A 17,581-nucleotide genomic window follows, 5' to 3' on the forward strand; every position below is an offset into this window, starting at 1 on the left:
CTAGTGCCACTCCTAAGAAGACCTGCCACTCATTTAAAGTTGCCTTCCTCCTGCCATATCCTCAAGGGAGTGAGTCACCAGTACTGTTACCTTGTCTACACAAACATTTCGTTCATGGCAAGCTGGGGTGCGAAACTAGCCTGCCGTGCTCTAATTCCATGTGCACCTTATTCACGCGCATTAACAGTTCTAGTCCCATTTCGATGAGGACACGATCAAAGCGCATGAACTATAAACATGCAGAAGCAGGTTCGACAGGAACCATTTGTCTGTGGCAGGCTAGTGCGGGGTAGATTTGCTCACCATCTTGCCATGAACTAAAAGTTTGTGTAGACAAGCCCTTTGCCGCTATGTGCTTCAGTTCCCCACCAGCACTTTCCTACCTCATGGATGTGTGTGAGAGGATAAATTTGTTAAAAGACTATGAGGTGATCAGATTCTGCAACAACGGGGAAGACATATGTACCCTGGTAGCTGATCAGAAATAAGACTCTATATTACCCCTAAGGTTCATAAATGTGTGTTTTCATACTGTGACTACATGTTATGAAAATGAAAAAAAAAATAGGGCCCCCTCCCATCAATCTTGCCATAAAAGAGAGAGGGCGGCACTCCCCCAGGTTGAGATCCCACCAGCAAGAGACTAAGGCAATGTATGTTGATCTGTGAAATTGGAATAGAGTTCTCATATAAAAAAAACATATTGTTATAACCTTTCAGGAACAATTTTTTTACCCTAATTTTGTCTTTTTCTGCTGCCGTTGGAAATCAGCCAACTGATTATTTATTTCACCGGGGAGATGCACAGGAGTAACCGAAGGCACAAAGTTACTTCTTTATTCATTTTATATTTGGAGGCGTTTCTCCTGCATGCATCACTATGGCTATGTCAACACTGCTCACTGAGGCCGGGTCTGTGGGTCTGTGTAAATCTGGGTTTACAATTGCTAGACCCGGATCTCACACAACCCTACTCCACTATGCAGACTTTCGGACTCAGATCTATGGTTTGACCTGTGTTCACACTGCAAAATTACAGGCTTGGACCTGAGTCCCAGCGGGATTCTGGCTCTGATCCACGCTCATAGCAAGGCCCTAGGACATGGGTCCTGAATGCTTGTTGACCCGAGCCAGACTGATTTGTGTGTGAGCAGAGACCCTGGGCTTAGTGTGCAGTGTAGACATACTCACTCCCTGCCCTGATCGCAGAGCTCGAGAGGAAATAGCTACATGGCTATTTTTAGTGCCGTAGCACGAGCCTTGTGAGCCTGAGACCTGGGGTCTGAGACCTATCTACACTACAGGTCACCATAAGCTGCCTTGTGTTGACCTAGCAGTGGAAGTGTCTTCCCTTAAATTTGGCTGCCACCTAGAGGTGCCGACTTTACAAGTTCCTGGGGTGGGGGGCGGGAGGGAAGGAGGCTCAACCTCCGCTCCACCCCTTTGCCCAACCCCCACCCCTTCCCACCTCATTCTGCTCCTTCCCCTCCCCCCCAGTGCCTCCTGCACGCCGCTGAACAGCTGATCACAGCAGACAGGAAGCATTGGGAAGGAGCTGATTGGTGGGGCTGCTGGTGGGTGCTGAACACCCACTATTTTTTTTCCCTTGGAGCACCCATGGAGTTGGCACCTATGCTGCCACCAACGTAAGTCTCTCTACGCCAATTTAGTAACACCACCTCCCTGTGCATCATAGAGTCATGGGCGATGTAATTAGGTCTATGCAATGTCAGTGTAGACACTGCCGTGCTTACGTCGACTGTTACTGGCTTTCAGGAGCCATCCCACAATGCCCCACACTGACAGTACAATCGATACAATCTCTCCAGGTGAGGACACGCATCACTGACACAAGAAGCCAAGCGTGAACACACAAAAGTGATTTAATAACCGCGGTGGCTGGTCGACATAGTTTTGTAATGAGATTCACTGCCGTGGGGTTTTTTGCAGTGTAGAAAAATAACAGAACAGCTAAGGCCTTATTTACACATGAAACTTGCACCAGTTTTAAACAGATTTGGTTGAGCTGGTGCAAACTGCTGTGTGAACATTTATTTCAGATTCAAAACAGGTTTACTTTGGTTATGTTTAAATTGATTAGGAAACAGTTGAAGTTAAACTGAAATAAGCCACTCAAACTGAAACAAGAGCATCCCCACATGCGTTGGCACTGGATTAAACTAAGTCGGGTTAAAAACCTAAGTGAAGTCGGTGTAATGTTTTTGCATAGAAAAGCAGCAGAATTTTCCAACTGTGCCTGACTTAGATGGCTAAGTTCCATGTTCAAAAGTGGCCCAGGCTCTGCGGACCCTAGGTCTCATGGAAAATCCATGGGAATTAGACTCCTCGAGGCCCAGATTTTTAAAGGTATTTAGGTTTGCGTCAGTGTTGCCATGCCTAAGTGACTTGGACAGCTAAGTCCCATTTTCAAACCTGGCCCGGGTACTTAGGTCCAGATCTTCAAAGATATCTAGGTGCCAAATTCTGATTGATTTCAGTGAAGGTATTTCACCAAAATACCTCAAAGACCTGGGCTTTGGGGGCCTAAACCCATGGGATTTAGGCTCACAAATCACTTTTGAAAATGGGATTTAGGAGCCTACGTCACCTGAGCACTTCTGAAAAATGTACGCCAGGCCTTAGATTCACAACCTTCCTGCACGATGGGTCATTATCATCATCTCCATTTCACAGAGGGTGTAACACTGACATTTTCCAAAGTGGCCTCCATTTCTTTTTGGTGCCCAGATTGGGTTAGGGTGACCAGATGTCCCGATTTTATAGGGACAGTCCCTATTTTTGGGTCTTTTTCTTATATAGGCTCCTATTACCCCCCACCCCCTGTCCCAATTTTTTCTGTCTGGTCACCCTAATTGGGTCTGATTTTCCTGAAGTGCTGAACAACCACAGCGCCTGTTGATTTCAATCCGAATTGCGGATGCAAAGCCCTTTCTGAAAGCTGAGTTCTCTAGGTTTCTAGAGGGGAGCTGAGAAATCAAGGCATTCAAAAGCGAGTGGCCACTTCCGAAAACTTTGGCTTAAAAGACTTATCTGGGAGAGACACGAAATTGGATGCGAAGCTGGGGAACGCTCCTACCGACACAAGTGGGTGTTGGATTAGGCCATGGGAGTTTGGATCCAGAGGGAGAAATGCTGCTGGGTTTGGACTTCCCCTCCATGAGAATAAAGAGACTCCATACATGCCCTGAGTCCTTAGGTTTGTCCACGGAGATCTGGATGACCATGGGATTAGATGGGCCACTCTCTTCAGCCACACTGTGGGGTGGGAAAACTACCTCCCTACTGCATGAGGCCTGGGGAATGCCGGGCCTGATCCAAAGGCCATTTAAGTTGATGGAAAGACTCCCACTGGCTCCCAGGGGCCTTGGATCAGGCCCTTCGTGAGTGTAAGCACCTGGGGTGACGTCAATAGCAAAACTCCCGTTGATTTCAGCAAGGCCAGGACTATACCTCCCGAATTTCCCAAGTATCTCTAGCCCTGCCCCTTTTTCCCTGTGGGGTCTTCCATGGAAGGCAGAATCCGAGCCAGAATGTCTCCCTTTGGATTTCCTGTCCCCCTTCATCTCACAAGCTTCCCATGGGGCCAATGTGCCTTTGTGCCTGTGTCTAGAACTTTGCAATGCGTTTCCATGAAGACAGCACTAAGAGTTCAGTGCTAGGATAAAAGGGGCTGCAGATTGCAAGCCGAAAAGGAGAGCGATCGGCCCATCCTGTGACCGGGGAACCAAAAGAGCGGCTTTTCCTTCGGAGTTACTCATTAACCACTGCTCATTTGACAGGATCAATATTTCAAGCAAAGGAGTAAACACTTAAGATCCAACACTGCCTTGCTCCTTTTCCTTTCCAAGATGATTTATTTTATAAAATGCATCTGCCTGACGAGGAAGAGGAGACTGGAGCCCTGGGCCTTTTATCTGCAGGATATGCAAAGCACATTTATTTCGCCTTTTATCTCTCGAATTGTATGTTGATCCCATACATATAGATTGATTTTGTTCAGGTAGATAATGAAAAGTCAAGTGGAAAATTTACACAATGGCACTTAGGAGCTCGGCTTTCTATTGGTATATAAATTGCTTTATTATTTCATTCCCTTAAAGAGGGACTTCAACACCAGGGAACTCTTTAAAATATATCATATTTAAACACAAATCCATTTACCTTTTGTGTGGGGTTTTTTTTCGGTAATTTCCTTGCCACTTTTGTTAATTATCAAAGATATTTGTGTTTAAACAAGGGCTTACTCCTTGTCACCCCCCCTCGCCATCCATCTTCTTCGACTTGTTCCCCATGTCATGTCCTAACGTGGAATTTCCGACCTGACAACCAGGCCTGCAGCAGCAAAACATATACATGTTTATAGCTCAGTCTGGCAATACCTTGTGAGCGATTATTAATTCTCCCTAAGCAGCTTTCATTCAGCCACTCTAACCCAGAGGCAGGCGTGCTGCTTAGCTTGTGAATAGAGGCCACTGCATCGGAAAGAACAGCTTGGAACAAAACCAGAGGAAACATTATTAATAAACATCTTCTGGACATTTGGAGGCACATATAGGCTGCTCCAGCTTAAAGCAATTAATTCACGATACTGACAAACTCTCCAGCTCTTTGACAGCTTGGAGCTGAAATAAAAATGCTAGTTCTCCAGGGAAAAGAAGAGCAGAGTTGGCTCTTTTCTGGACTGTTTGCTTATAGGCCCAGAGAGCAATCTTCCTTGCAGAATGAAATGCAAGGACACAAACAATGTACCAGGGAGAGAATAGAAGATGGGAATGAACAGTTTGAACTATTTGCTCAGCAGAAGGGCAGCCACAATGGTCGGCCAATGGCTTTCCCATGCATCAACTGGGGCTTCTTAGGCCCTTTTGTTGTTCGTCTTCTTCCTCTAGCCAGATAAGAACACAGCTGCAGAGCTGCAGTTAAGTCAGGCCTGAGACTTATTCACGTAAATCTCATGGCACATTTACTGTATTTTCTACTGCAAACGCCCTTCCCTCGTTTATGTGGTTCAGTATTTACTTGGAAGCCAGAACTGTATTCACTTGCAATCTTTGAAATGCAATTAAATCTCTGCCTATTCTACGGTTCTTGCTGGTCCATAGTGCAGCTTTTGGGGTTGCTTAGACTCATCTCGAGTCTCAGAGGAAATCAGAGCTTTTCTCCCCTGCCTAAACCTATTAACGGGCGTCCCTCCCTCTAGGATTATTGAACTCTCGAACTAGTACTGATTTGCGGATGCTGTACTTATGAAAGTCACCGTAGAAAATAAAGTAGCATCGCACGAGACAGGCGGATGTGACTCGGTTTGCGGCAAATGGGAAGAAACCCAACAGCCAGCTCCGAAGTGATCCCAAAATATTACCCCCCCCGCCCCCGAGACACATGGTTGAGCTTTGAGGAACTACTAGAATATAAATAACATCTAATAAATATTATTCTCCATTATAACGTATGTCTATAATATATACTTTGTCTTTGAAGATCATCCTTTCCAATCTAACCCAATAAGGGCAGAATTTGATTTGCTCTCATGATATCATTGCAGCTCAGAGAATGTTATAATTAAAAATACATAGGTGGCAAAGGCAGCCGCCCCCATGCAGTTGCGCTGGAAGTTCAAACCTCCCTGAAACGCTGACAGTGTTGTGTAAGTATTTTTACTCGTTCTACCCCTGCTGTTGGTTTTGGGAGCAGGGATCCAAGACTTAATGCTGTTGTAACAGGGTTGATTTCCTTGAAAGGTTTTTTACAGGGTGAAAAGGCAAAATGCCGAACACTAAAGGAAAGGACGAGCCTGCTAAGATCGCATTAAACCTTGGTCGTCAAGGAGCACACCTTGTTTAAACACTGCTTTCTCTCTCACACAATCTTGGAAACCTCTGGGTATTTCTTTTTCCCCCCTACTGGGTGGTCAGGAAGAAAGACTGAAAAGCAAAATGACTCCTATTGTCTCTAGGCTGTCTTAAGAACTGACCTCACGTGTCTGTAAAGAAGACAAGCACCTGTTATCTCCAGTGATCCCATGCTTCTGGGAGCACAGAACTCTCCCTTCACCAAGCACTCAAACCTTCATGGTGCATAGGAGAAAAGAGTACATTTTTTCCCCACATCCATATTCTCACTGAGTATAGTTCAGTGGCAGCATTGCAAATCACAACTGCCCACATGTCCCGTGTTTGGAGGGCCGTCGCTCCTTTCAGATGCTTCCCTCCTACACAGATTCAGGGATCCCTGTCTTTTTTATCATTGGGAATTATTTCCATGAGACATACAGACTCATCTTATGGAGGGAGACAGTGTTGTCTAGTGGTGCAGCTACTGTCTGGGGCCGGGGTGACTTGGGTTCTGGGCCTGGTTCTGCCACTGAGATTGGGTGATTTGTTGCACTTTTCTGTGATTCTGGACCCCCTTTTGCATGTTTAGATTTGGGGGGTGAGGGGCTGTCTCTTATTATGCGTATGTACAACACCTAGCACGATGGAGCCCTGACCTCAGTTGGGGCTGCTAGGTGCTACTGTGATACCAATAATAATAATGAAGTTGTGGAAAGAGTTATTTAATAGTAATATCTAGCTTTTTAGCTTAGCTCTCAAAACACTTTACAAAGGAAGCGCTAATCATTATCCCCATTTTACAGAAGGGGAAACTGAGGCAAGGAGTGGTGAAGTGACTTGCTCGAGGTCACCGAAAAATGAGGCAATAGAGCTCGTCTAGCCACTAGGCCACACTATCTTCAGAATGATGCGTCCTGTATGAATAATTGGGTTCTTTGTCACACTCTGATAAAACCAGATTTCTGTTTCAATAGGCTGCATGTCCTGATGCCACGTAAATGCTGAAAAATTTAAACTTTGATGTGACATTCCCAGACAGTAATCTGAAGGGTTTGTAAACAAGTCATCCCCTACCTTACTGTAAAGTTTGCCCACCGGAAGGGGTATAATAAAACTCATTGTAACAAAATTATTTTTTTTATATTATATATATTCCTAATCCCATAGTTGCTGCAGGGGCCTTGCACAATACTAAAGAAAACACACCCATTAGGCCACTGATTCTCTGCCAAGTCACTAACTGTCCATGTTTGTAACTCTGATCTTTTAAATATATATGGAGATATACCTATCTCATAGAGCTAGAAGGGACCCTGAAAGGTCATGGAGTCCAGCCCCCTACCTTCATTAGCAGGACCAAGTACTGATTTTTGCTTCAGATCCCTACATGGCCCCCTCAAGAATTGAACTCATAACCCTAGATTTGGGGAGCTAATCCTCAACCCACTGAGCTATCCCTCCCCCTCATCTGCTTAACCATAACTCAGATCTCTGTCCCACTGGGCCCATTGGTCATCTCGTTAGTTGCAAGGTGGTTCATTGGCCATCAGGAGACATTTATTTATACAAAACACTAAAGAAGGGAGCCACCCATGTGCTCTAGGCAGCCTTCACAATATGTAAAAATGCAACACAACAAAAGCTCAAACACAACTCAAGCACAGCAGCACAATACAATATAACCCAGCCGCAGGAAACCAGGCAACGCAAAAGCTGAGATCCCAGCCTATGCATCTTCCTAGGGAGGAAGGCTGCTCCAGTGGTTAGTCCACTAGCTGAAAGCCGAGTTCATGCCATTGCTCGACCACAGACTTGCTCTGGGACTTTGGGCGAGTCACTTAGCATCTCTGGGTATGTTTACACTGCTGCCGGGAACGATCCTCCCAGACCAGGTAGACGCACTCATGCTGGCAGAGCTGGAGCTAGTGTGGACATTTTGGGTCAGGCTCAGAATCTTAGGGGGTCGGTGGGCTTGACAGTCTGAGCCGGAACGTCCACATTAGTATTTTTAGCGTGCTAGCATGAGTCTGTCTACATGGCTTGGGAGACCTGCTCTCAGCTGCAGTGTAGATATACCCTCTGCCTCGCCGCTCCCCATCTGTACAATGGGTATAATAGCACCGCCCTGCCTTTAAATACACTAAAGATCGGAAAGTGCCATGACGCTATGGGAGTGGGGGCTGGTTAAGATGAACAGCCCTGAAAGTTTCCTGCTATTACAGATCAACTAAGGGAGTGAATTCCAACCGCCAGCAGCCCCCTCTTTATATCAGTGGGGCTCCAGGCTGAGCATCTCCGCTGATCTCAGCTGCGGTGGTATGGCACATGGAGAGAGGAGATCTCCCAGATAGGTAAGTCCTGACATGGATCATTTCACCATATTTCCACTGCACATCCATTAATGACTCAGCAGTTGTTTTTTATTTTTTTAACCACTCGGGAACTAAACCTCTGCAAGTTCTCAGCCATCTCTTTCCATTAGGGGTTAACAATAGAGCTGGCTGCAAAACGGATTTTCCATCATGTGAAAAAAGGTCAAGATTAAAAAAGAGGCAACTAAATCTTTTTTTTTCCTTCACAAAACAACCTCCCCCCTCCTCCCTCAAAAAATTGTTTTAGGTCACTCAAAACATTTCATTTCTATAAATTCAAAACATTTCATTTCAATAGTCTAGTTTGAAAATGTTTAAGATCTAACAGAAAATACACTTCGAACGGAAAGTTCATTTCATAATGAAGGATTGAAACTTGGAATTCCAAAAACACGTTGAAGCAGGACATTGTGCCATTTTCAAATTAAAAATAAAACAACATTTCACCAACCATGATACGATTTCGCGAAACAATTTTTGGCTGTTTGGAAAGGGCATTTTCCGACGGCAAACGGCTTCGACGAAAAGCTTCTGACCAGGTCTAGCTAATGATGGTATGAAGTAAAGGAGTTAGGATACATTGAAATAACTGTACAAACAGTGACTAATTAAAAACTAGAGGCCAGTCCCGAGCTTCTGGAAATCAGTGAAGTTCCAATGACATGGATGGAACTAAGAATCTGGCTCAGAGCTGGCCAAGCATGGCGAGCACGGAATATTGATCGGACATATATTCCTGTTCCTGGTCATCCCTTCTGCGGCTAAGACACGTTAATTAATGAGACATTAAAGAGACTGAATGACACTTACCACCAGTTACTTACAGAGCTAATTTCCAAAACACTTTGCAATAGACAAAGAGAGAGTGCTGTTAATGCAAAGTAATTTGTGCTTTGTTCCTGGTGAATGAATTTAAGGGAGCAAATATAGTTATGCAGAATTTAAATGAAGGTAGACACTAATGTAAATATAGCAATGCAACTGCGTGTTTAAGAAATCTGAGCAGGCTACGGTTTTAATCAGGTCTCTCTCACTCAGGTGGCATTTTAAATCCTCAACGTTTAAATTGGATAAAATCCTTAAGCTATAGGAGGGTGAAAAGGAATTGTGCTCTCTCTCTCTCTCTCTCTCTGGCCACCATTGCTATTGTATCTGAGTGCCTTACAATCTTTAATGTATTTATCCTCACAATGCCCTGCGAGGTAGGGCCGTGCTATTGTCCCTATTGTACAGATGGGGAACTGAGGCACATGGAGTCTTAGGCTATGTCTGGGTGGGGGGAGGTGATTCCCACTCGAGGAGACACACTAGAGCGGGAGTGACCCTTTTAGAACTGAACTGACCCAAGCCTTTCAGATGTTTCAAAATGTTTTGATACATTGGGACCTTCCCATTTTTTTCCGTGTCAGAGGGAGGTGCTGGAACTCTGCCCACCCTCCAGCTGCCAGACAAACACTGCCACTCCAAAGATCCCTTCCTGATCTTTATATTGCCTGTGGGGAAGGAGGGTTGGAGGAGCAGTGGTAGGGTGACCAGACAGCAAGTGTGAAAAATCGGGACAGGAGGTGGGGGGTAATAAGAGCCTAGATAAGAAAAAGCCCCAAATATCAGGACTGTCTCTATAAAATCAGGACATCTGGTCATCCTAAGAAGTGGCCTACTCCTCCAGGCAGCACCTGGCTGGCTGCCTCTACTCTCCTAGCAATATAGGGGGCAGTCATCCGGACTATTCCCTTCTTCTGCGTCTTTGGTGGGCTTGTAAGTCTGTTTTCCCCTAAATCCTCCAGGTTCTGCATCTTCTAGGGGTGTGGGAGAACTTCCAGCTCCTTCACACTTCCACCATGGGACCCCAAAATAGCCCTCTGGTCCGCACACAGCCACTGCACTTGCCCTTTGCCAATCTGGGACTGAGATGCCCAGAATGCACTGGGACGGAGTCGGGACCCTCAGTTCTCCCAAGGGAATGAGACACCAGCTTGCTAGGAGGCTGCCCTGGGTCTAGTGTTCTCCAGCTGAGGTGGGAAAATGAACTTAATGCAGAATTGAGGGCAGCGAGGGACAGGAATATCGGCTGAGACAGGGTTTGCATTTACTAAAGAAAACTCAATTATTTATAGGGTGGCCAGATTTTTAAGGGGGAAACCCAGGTCCCCTTGTCCTGGGTGGAGGGTTTGGGGAGACAGTGTGGTTTAGTGGCAGAGCACTGGACTGGGGCTCTGGAGAGCTGGGGTCTATTTCTGCAACTGTGGTACTGGGTGACCTTACTGCCCCGCTCTGTGCCTCAGTTTCCCCCTCTGTAAATGGGGGATGCCGCTGCCATCCTCCTTTGCAAAGCACTTTGAGCCCTATTGATGGAAAGAGCCAGGTGCTGTTATTAGTGGGGTTAGGAAAGTGTGAAGAGGGAGCTGGGGCGGGGCAGGAGAGGAGACGCGAGACTGCCCATTCCTTCCTTTATACAATCGTTTTCGGTTTCCTTTTCCTCATTTATTTCTTCTACCTCTTTCCATCCCCTTTCATTCTTCCTTCCAGTCTCCCTTTGCCATGTTTATTCATTCTCTCTAGCACATCCACCCTCAGACCCTTGCTTCCCACCCCTCCAATACCCTGTCCCGATTCCAAGCTCCCCGGTGGATGCCAGGGGCTGCTAGCAGTGCCTAGAGCTACCGACTCCACATGGACCTGACTGTGTGAGTGGGAAGGACGGGCTCAAGGAGATGCTTACTGGGTGGTGTCAGGGTGGCAACATGTTTGTCTAACACAGCTGGGGTCAGTCTCCCTGATGCCTCGCTGCTCCCCTAGCACCAGTTGTCCATCTCATAGACTTTAAGGTCAGAAGGGACCCACCGTGATCCTCTAGTCTGACCTCCAGCACACTGCAGGCCACAGAACCTCACCCACCCACCCATCCATCCATCCACTCCTGAAATAGACCCTAACCTCTGGCTGAGTTACTGAAGGCCTCAAATCATGGTTTAAAGACTTCAAGTGACAGAGAATCCCCTATTTACACTAGTTTAAAGCTGCAAGTGACCAGTGCCCCATGTCACTTGCTGCTTATACAACCATAAGAGCTGAATACCTCAAAAACATTACTAAATTCAGCCTCACGGCTCCCATGAGGTAGGTATCCATCCCCATGTTACCCCTAGGGAACTGAGACATAGAAACACGCCCATGACCTCACAAAGGGATGTTCTGCTATAGTGGGGAATTAAACTCAGGTCAGCTGAGCCTCCACCACAAGACCCCCCCCCCTTCTCCTCCCCAGGACTCCTCTGTTGAGTCAAGGCCAAAGTATTTCCAGTACAACTGAAGGGGAACACAGGATAGGCCCTGGAAAGAGGGACCTTTTAGGCCTTCAGGGACTCCTAGCTATTTATATGCTGTTTAGCCACAGATGGAGTTATTCTGGAATAGCTATTCCTGAAGAAAGGCTTGTTTACACGGTAAATAAACCGGACTAACTATTCTGCACTAACTCCCCATGTGGACACTCTTATTCTGCACCAAGAGTGCCTTTGTCCACTTTAGCTTGATCCACTTTCAAGGGGAATTAAGCTGCCCCCCCCCGTCCCTCCCCCAAACGTGTCCATATGTGGAATAACTATTGTACTTCACATTCACATCCTAGCTTATTTCAGAAATGATTTCCCCACATCGAGCAGCCCTAACTCCATGTGTGCACACTCTTATTCCGGAATCAGAGTGGACGAAGCGAAAAGGGAAGAAGGCACTCTTTGTCCAGAATGGAGTTAGTCAGGAACAGCTATTGCACTTTAAATTCACACCCTACCTTAATCCGAATTAACTTTCAAGTGTAGACAAGCCCATATGAAAGTGGAGACTTCGTTGTTCATTCACATGAATTCAGAGTTGGGTGGGAGGATGACAGACAAGAAGTAGGGCTGTTCTAGTTTTGAGTTGCTTGGGTGAGGCAGGAGTCAATACGTTTTGGGGAGGGGTTGTCAGTGTAATATTCCCCCCTCCCTCAAATGCCAAAGTCAGCCCTGATTGCAATGCCCAGTTACTGGAGATTAAACAGGAACATGTGCAAAGAGAAATATTTTGGAAATCTTCACCCACCACGTACATTTCTAGGGTCATTTCGCTCCCTTTTCCTAGCTGACTGAAGCATGTGGAGAGTCCTATTACTAACTCAGAGAGGCAGGATGGCCTAGTGGCCAGGGCCTGGGAGTCAGAAAGCCTGGGTTCTACTGCTGACCTTGGACAGGTCACTTCCCCTCACTGCTTCCCCTTGCTTGCTTTGCCTGGCTTGTCTATTCTAACTGGAAGTTCTGACTGTCCCTCCCTATGTATTTGTACATAGCTCAGTACAACGGGCCCTAACCTTGCCCAGGCTCTTTGGGGTTACTGTAACCCAAATACTTCCCTAGGAGTGCTCATGGATGGGCTGGGTACAATGAGGGATCAGATTATAAGAAGCTGTTTTTTTGTGTGCCTTGGATGACCAGATAACATGCTGCTGTCTGCATTCCCACTCTCGGTCTATCTCCATGTCTACCTCACGGTGACAGATGGCTCATAGGCTCTCCTCATGCTCTAGCTGGCATGGGAGAACAGTCGGAAAGGTCTTTGCTCCTTTTCTATTATTGCACATGTAAATTAACTGACTGTCGGTTCAACAAATATCACAACGTAGCTCATCTTGCACAACAGAGTGTAGGTGATACAGTGTATTTAGCTGTGCCCTGCAGACTACGGCTGGCATTTCCAAAGTCAACTAGGGGGATTAGGTACTTGGGAGTTGGGCTCCTAACTCTAGCTGATCCCTTTGAAAAAAAAACAACACAATTTATTAAGCCTCAATCTTGTGGCTGGGTCTGCAAGAGCAGACTCATGTGCCCATGTATTGCTTTTTCCAGGGGGCTCTGTACTGGGGCACAGATCTGCTTGCCTACAGCCTGTTGCAGGATCAGGGTTATATTTTGCACATAGACTGAGGAGATGCATCAGTTCACTCCTGCAGCGTGAATTTGCAGGAGAGTTTCAAAAGCACCTAAAGGATTTAGGAACCCAAAACCCATTGAAAAAAAATCTTCCCCTTCAGCTGAAAAAGGCACTTCAACAATTTAGAAATGAATTCTGGTATGATCAAAATGAGTATGGAGTTTCATAAACGCCCACAACTGTACAATCCACTTCCCTGCCCGGCCCTGCAACCAACCAACTTCCTTTCTTCCAACTCCATAAAGTATACATAGCAATGATATTTTATTTTATACAAATCATACTGGAAAATATTGGATACTTCTGAACCCAAAGATAATAAGATCTCAAATGAATTATTTTATTAAAAAAAAAATCATCTGTGGTCCTACATCTCTCTGGGGTTTCAGCCTTTGAAAAATGAGGGACCAACAGCACTGTGTGACACTAAGGCCCGGATCATGAAAGGTACATGGTGCCTAACCATTAGGCGATCACATACCTTTGTGGCACTGGGCCTAACCACATTCTTCTAATACAAAATATGCCGAGGAGCATGGCTGATCCCACATACGACAGCTTCAAAAAGTCACGTCACTGCCACCGGAGTCTTTGCATACGTAGGAAACACAAGACCTCTGCTAGAGGCTCATCTTAGACCAGAACAAACGTATGTCCCGGTTTCCAACTAGATCTAATATGCTCTGGTCCTGCTCCCACTGAAGTTAGTGGTAAAGCTGCCATTTGCATCAGCGGTGCAGGACCAGGCCAATGAACAGGGATCTATGAAAGAACCCAGGCAGGCTTGGAGGATTGACTGCCTGCCTGCGAGCTCTGGGATAGGAAATCTTTTTTTTTTTTTTTTGCAAGTGGTTGATACAAGCAGCTGGGTAGGGCTACTGACTTTCTTTGAATGAATTCCTCCTTCTCTGTACAGTTAGGGAGTGCGGCTGAAAATCGAAGCTGTTTCAACTTTTTTATTCAAAATATTTTCCTGCCAAAAAATTGGATTTAATCAACAATGAAAATTTCCATGGGAAAAGGTTTTTTATGAACATTTTTCATTTTTTTGATGGGACATCTGGAAATGAAAAAAAAAACAACAACCCTGCCTTTCATTTAGTTTTAAATTGGAATTTTACTTCATTTTGTTTTTCAAAAGCTAACCTGAAATTTCAAAAAGTCTGTTTGTGTTTTTCTGCTTTCGGAATACAACAGAATGAAGGACGTTTTAAGGACTTTGGGGGGTTTCCTCCCACTTCTGCCTTTTTTCTATTTTTCCTCTCTCCCCCCCCCCAAAACTTTTCAAAACTCTCTCAAATTTGAAAAAGTTACAGAATTGCAAATGGAAAAATGAAACACAGAAACTTTGCCATTCTGTTACTTTTCAAAAGTTGGAGAAGTTCTGAAAAGCTAGGACACAGGAAAAAGGAAAAAGTGGGCTAACCCACTCAGTGGCAAAAATGGGCAGAGAGTGGGAAAAGTTGATTTCAGAAATTATGCTAAGAAAATGAAAAATTGTTCGATTTTGAACACGAAATTAGGCATAATAATTATGATACCTGGCTCTTATCCAGCTTTTTTATCAGTACCTCTCTAAGCGCTTTACAAAAAAGGTCAGTATCATTATCTCCATTTTACAGATGGTAAAACTGAGGCATAGGCAGGCGAAGTGACTTGCCCAGGGTCACCCAGCAGGCCAGTGGCAGAGCCAGGAATTAGAACCCAAGTTTCCTGAATCTCGCCCAGTGCCCATCTTAGTCAATTAGGTCAGAAATGAATAGCTCACTTACGCAATGTTGTTGTAACCATGTTGGTCCCAGGATATTAGAGGGACAAGATGGGTGAAGTAATATCTTTTGTTGGACCAACTTCTGACAGTGAGAGAGAGAAGCTTTCGAGCTACACAGAGCTCTCCTTCAGCATCCTGGTCACTAATGGACAATCCTCACTTGTCCTTGACCATTGTGCAGGTGCAGAGTGGGAGACAGAGTGCAAGAAATTGTCCCTTTCCTACTCTTCCCAGTGGAGGACTAGGCCAGTCACTAGCTCAGGGACTCTCCCTTCATGCCCCTTGGAGGGTTAGGAACCCAGATCATGGAATCTCCCCACACAACCAGCAGAGTGGTCTTAAGGGATGGTGCAACCTTTGCACTCCCATTGCACGCTGGGAAGTTGGGAAAGAAATTGAGTCTCCTGGGGCACAATGCCCTTCTGAGCTCCCCTTGGGGAAGTGTGGCTTGTGTTGCCTTCACTGCCCATTCTCTTACAAGCACAATCTGGCCCTTTGTCCACGTTCTCCCACGTACTCTTTGTCTTGTGCCTACACAATGCCTTGGTGGCCAGTATTCTCTCCCTCACTGTCAAGATTGAAAGGAAGCTGGATGCCACTCAGATGAAGTATCTCCAAGTGACTGAAAATATCAAATGTTTCGAATTCAAGTTGGATGAAGAGATCCATCTTCTAATGCAACATGTCCCGTTCTCTCAAACGGTTGCCCAATTCTCTTTAAAGTGGTCTGGTCACCTGCTCCGAATACATACCAGCTTCCTGGCAAGAATTATCTTAGTTTCGACCCAATGAAGGCAGGATGGAAAAGACACCCTGGAAGATGTAAAACACGACGTTTGGATGATGTCAACAGACACCTGTCCCTTACAGGCATTCTACCTTGTTATGCACTAGATTTGGTTCTGGACAGAACATCATGGAGGCACAAAATGTGTTTGGTGGCCACCCTGCTGTCTAGACAGCATGAGAACTAACTAATTGTAGATCTCAGGCCCTTTGTGACCGGACGCTATCTGGTCAGCGCTTGCCTAGTGCTGTGCGTGTACACAATGCTATACAAGTTGCTAATAATCACTAACACCCACCAAAGTTTGAGGAGACCAGTATCAAAGTCCTTCAGCACATATTCAGTGAATAGCAACAATGGTTTGGGAACAAAAAGTGTTTTCCCTCCCATCTGTGACAGACCAGGACACAATCCAGACTAGTGGGAGTCTGTGTCACCCCTGCCCTGCAACCTTGGATGCCTTTGGTGCCTTGTTCTGGTAGCCACCTCCGGGCTGCTTGCAAACAGCCTTCTAGCATGCAGGACACACCCTAGGTGTCATATGTAACTGCAGCCTGCCCAGCTACACGCTGGCTCTCACCAGCCTGGGTTATACTGAAGGGTGACCACAACACCCTCTCCCCTCCCCCTCAGCCCTTGATCCTCCTCCAGACATGTATGTCCTGTACTGCCCAGCCCTCCCCTGGGCAGTACAATATATTAAGTCCATTATTCCTTTAAGTGGATACTATGCCAGTTTAGTACCTTAACTATTTATGCAAACACTTCAGTTTAAACACACTGGATTAAATAAAACAGTAAAGCAAGTTTATTAGCTACAAAGAGAGCGATTTTAAGTGAGTATATGTACTGAGGTGTAAAAGTCAGAAATGGTCACAAGAAAAAGAGAGATAAAATGCTTACTAGTGCCTAACTAAAACTATGTTAGATGTAAGCAAAATTTCTCGCCACATGCTACCAGCAAGGTTACTGATCAAACTCCTCATGTCAGGACCCCTTCCGCAAAGTCCAACAGCGGTTTCCTTTTGTCTTCTCAGGGGCAGAGAGGCGGTGCCTTGGGGTGTTTGCCCTTGCTTTTAACAGTTTCAGCCCCCCTCTTGAAAAACATTTCCTGTTGAGACCCAGGAGACAAAGAGTCTATGGGGAAGGATGTTCCCTGCTGTTTTTTTTCACCTGTTTGAACTTCCTCTGTCTTCCCTTCCTGTTTGATGACTCTATTTATGGCTTAAATGCAAATTAAGGCAAGCACTCCTTCCTTCTTTTGTTTAGGACAGACCTGCCTTCTGCCTGGGCAGGAGGGAGGAGGGATAGCTCAGTGGTTTGCACATTGGCCTCCTAAACCCAGGGTTCTGAGTTCAATCCTTGAGGGGGCTATTTAGGGAACTGGACTAAAAAATCTGTCTGAGGATTGGTCCTGCTTTAAGCAGGGGGTTGGACTAGATGACCTCCTGAGGTCCCTTCCATCTCTGATATTCTATGACTGTGGAGTTTGGAACATGTATTAATAACACCATACGGAGAATCTTACAACTTTACATGCAATGTTGCCACACACATTTTACAAGGAGAATACTGACCAGTAAATTATGAGTTTTCAAATAATACCTTACCAAGATTATTGCAGTAGTGTGTAGTGTGTGAATACAGGGGTGTGTTCCATCACACCCTCAAAACCCAGCCTTTTTTCAAACTACAAAATCGTTGACGGCTTTCATTTTTTGATTAAACATTCCATGCTATTTTATTTTTAAAAAAATTATATAAAAAAATCATTGGCTGAAATCCAACATAATTTTTTTGGGGGGGGGGGGGAAGGCAGGGTATATTT

Source organism: Trachemys scripta, chromosome 3, assembly GCF_013100865.1.
Source record: "Trachemys scripta elegans isolate TJP31775 chromosome 3, CAS_Tse_1.0, whole genome shotgun sequence".
Lineage (NCBI taxonomy): Eukaryota > Metazoa > Chordata > Testudines > Emydidae > Trachemys > Trachemys scripta.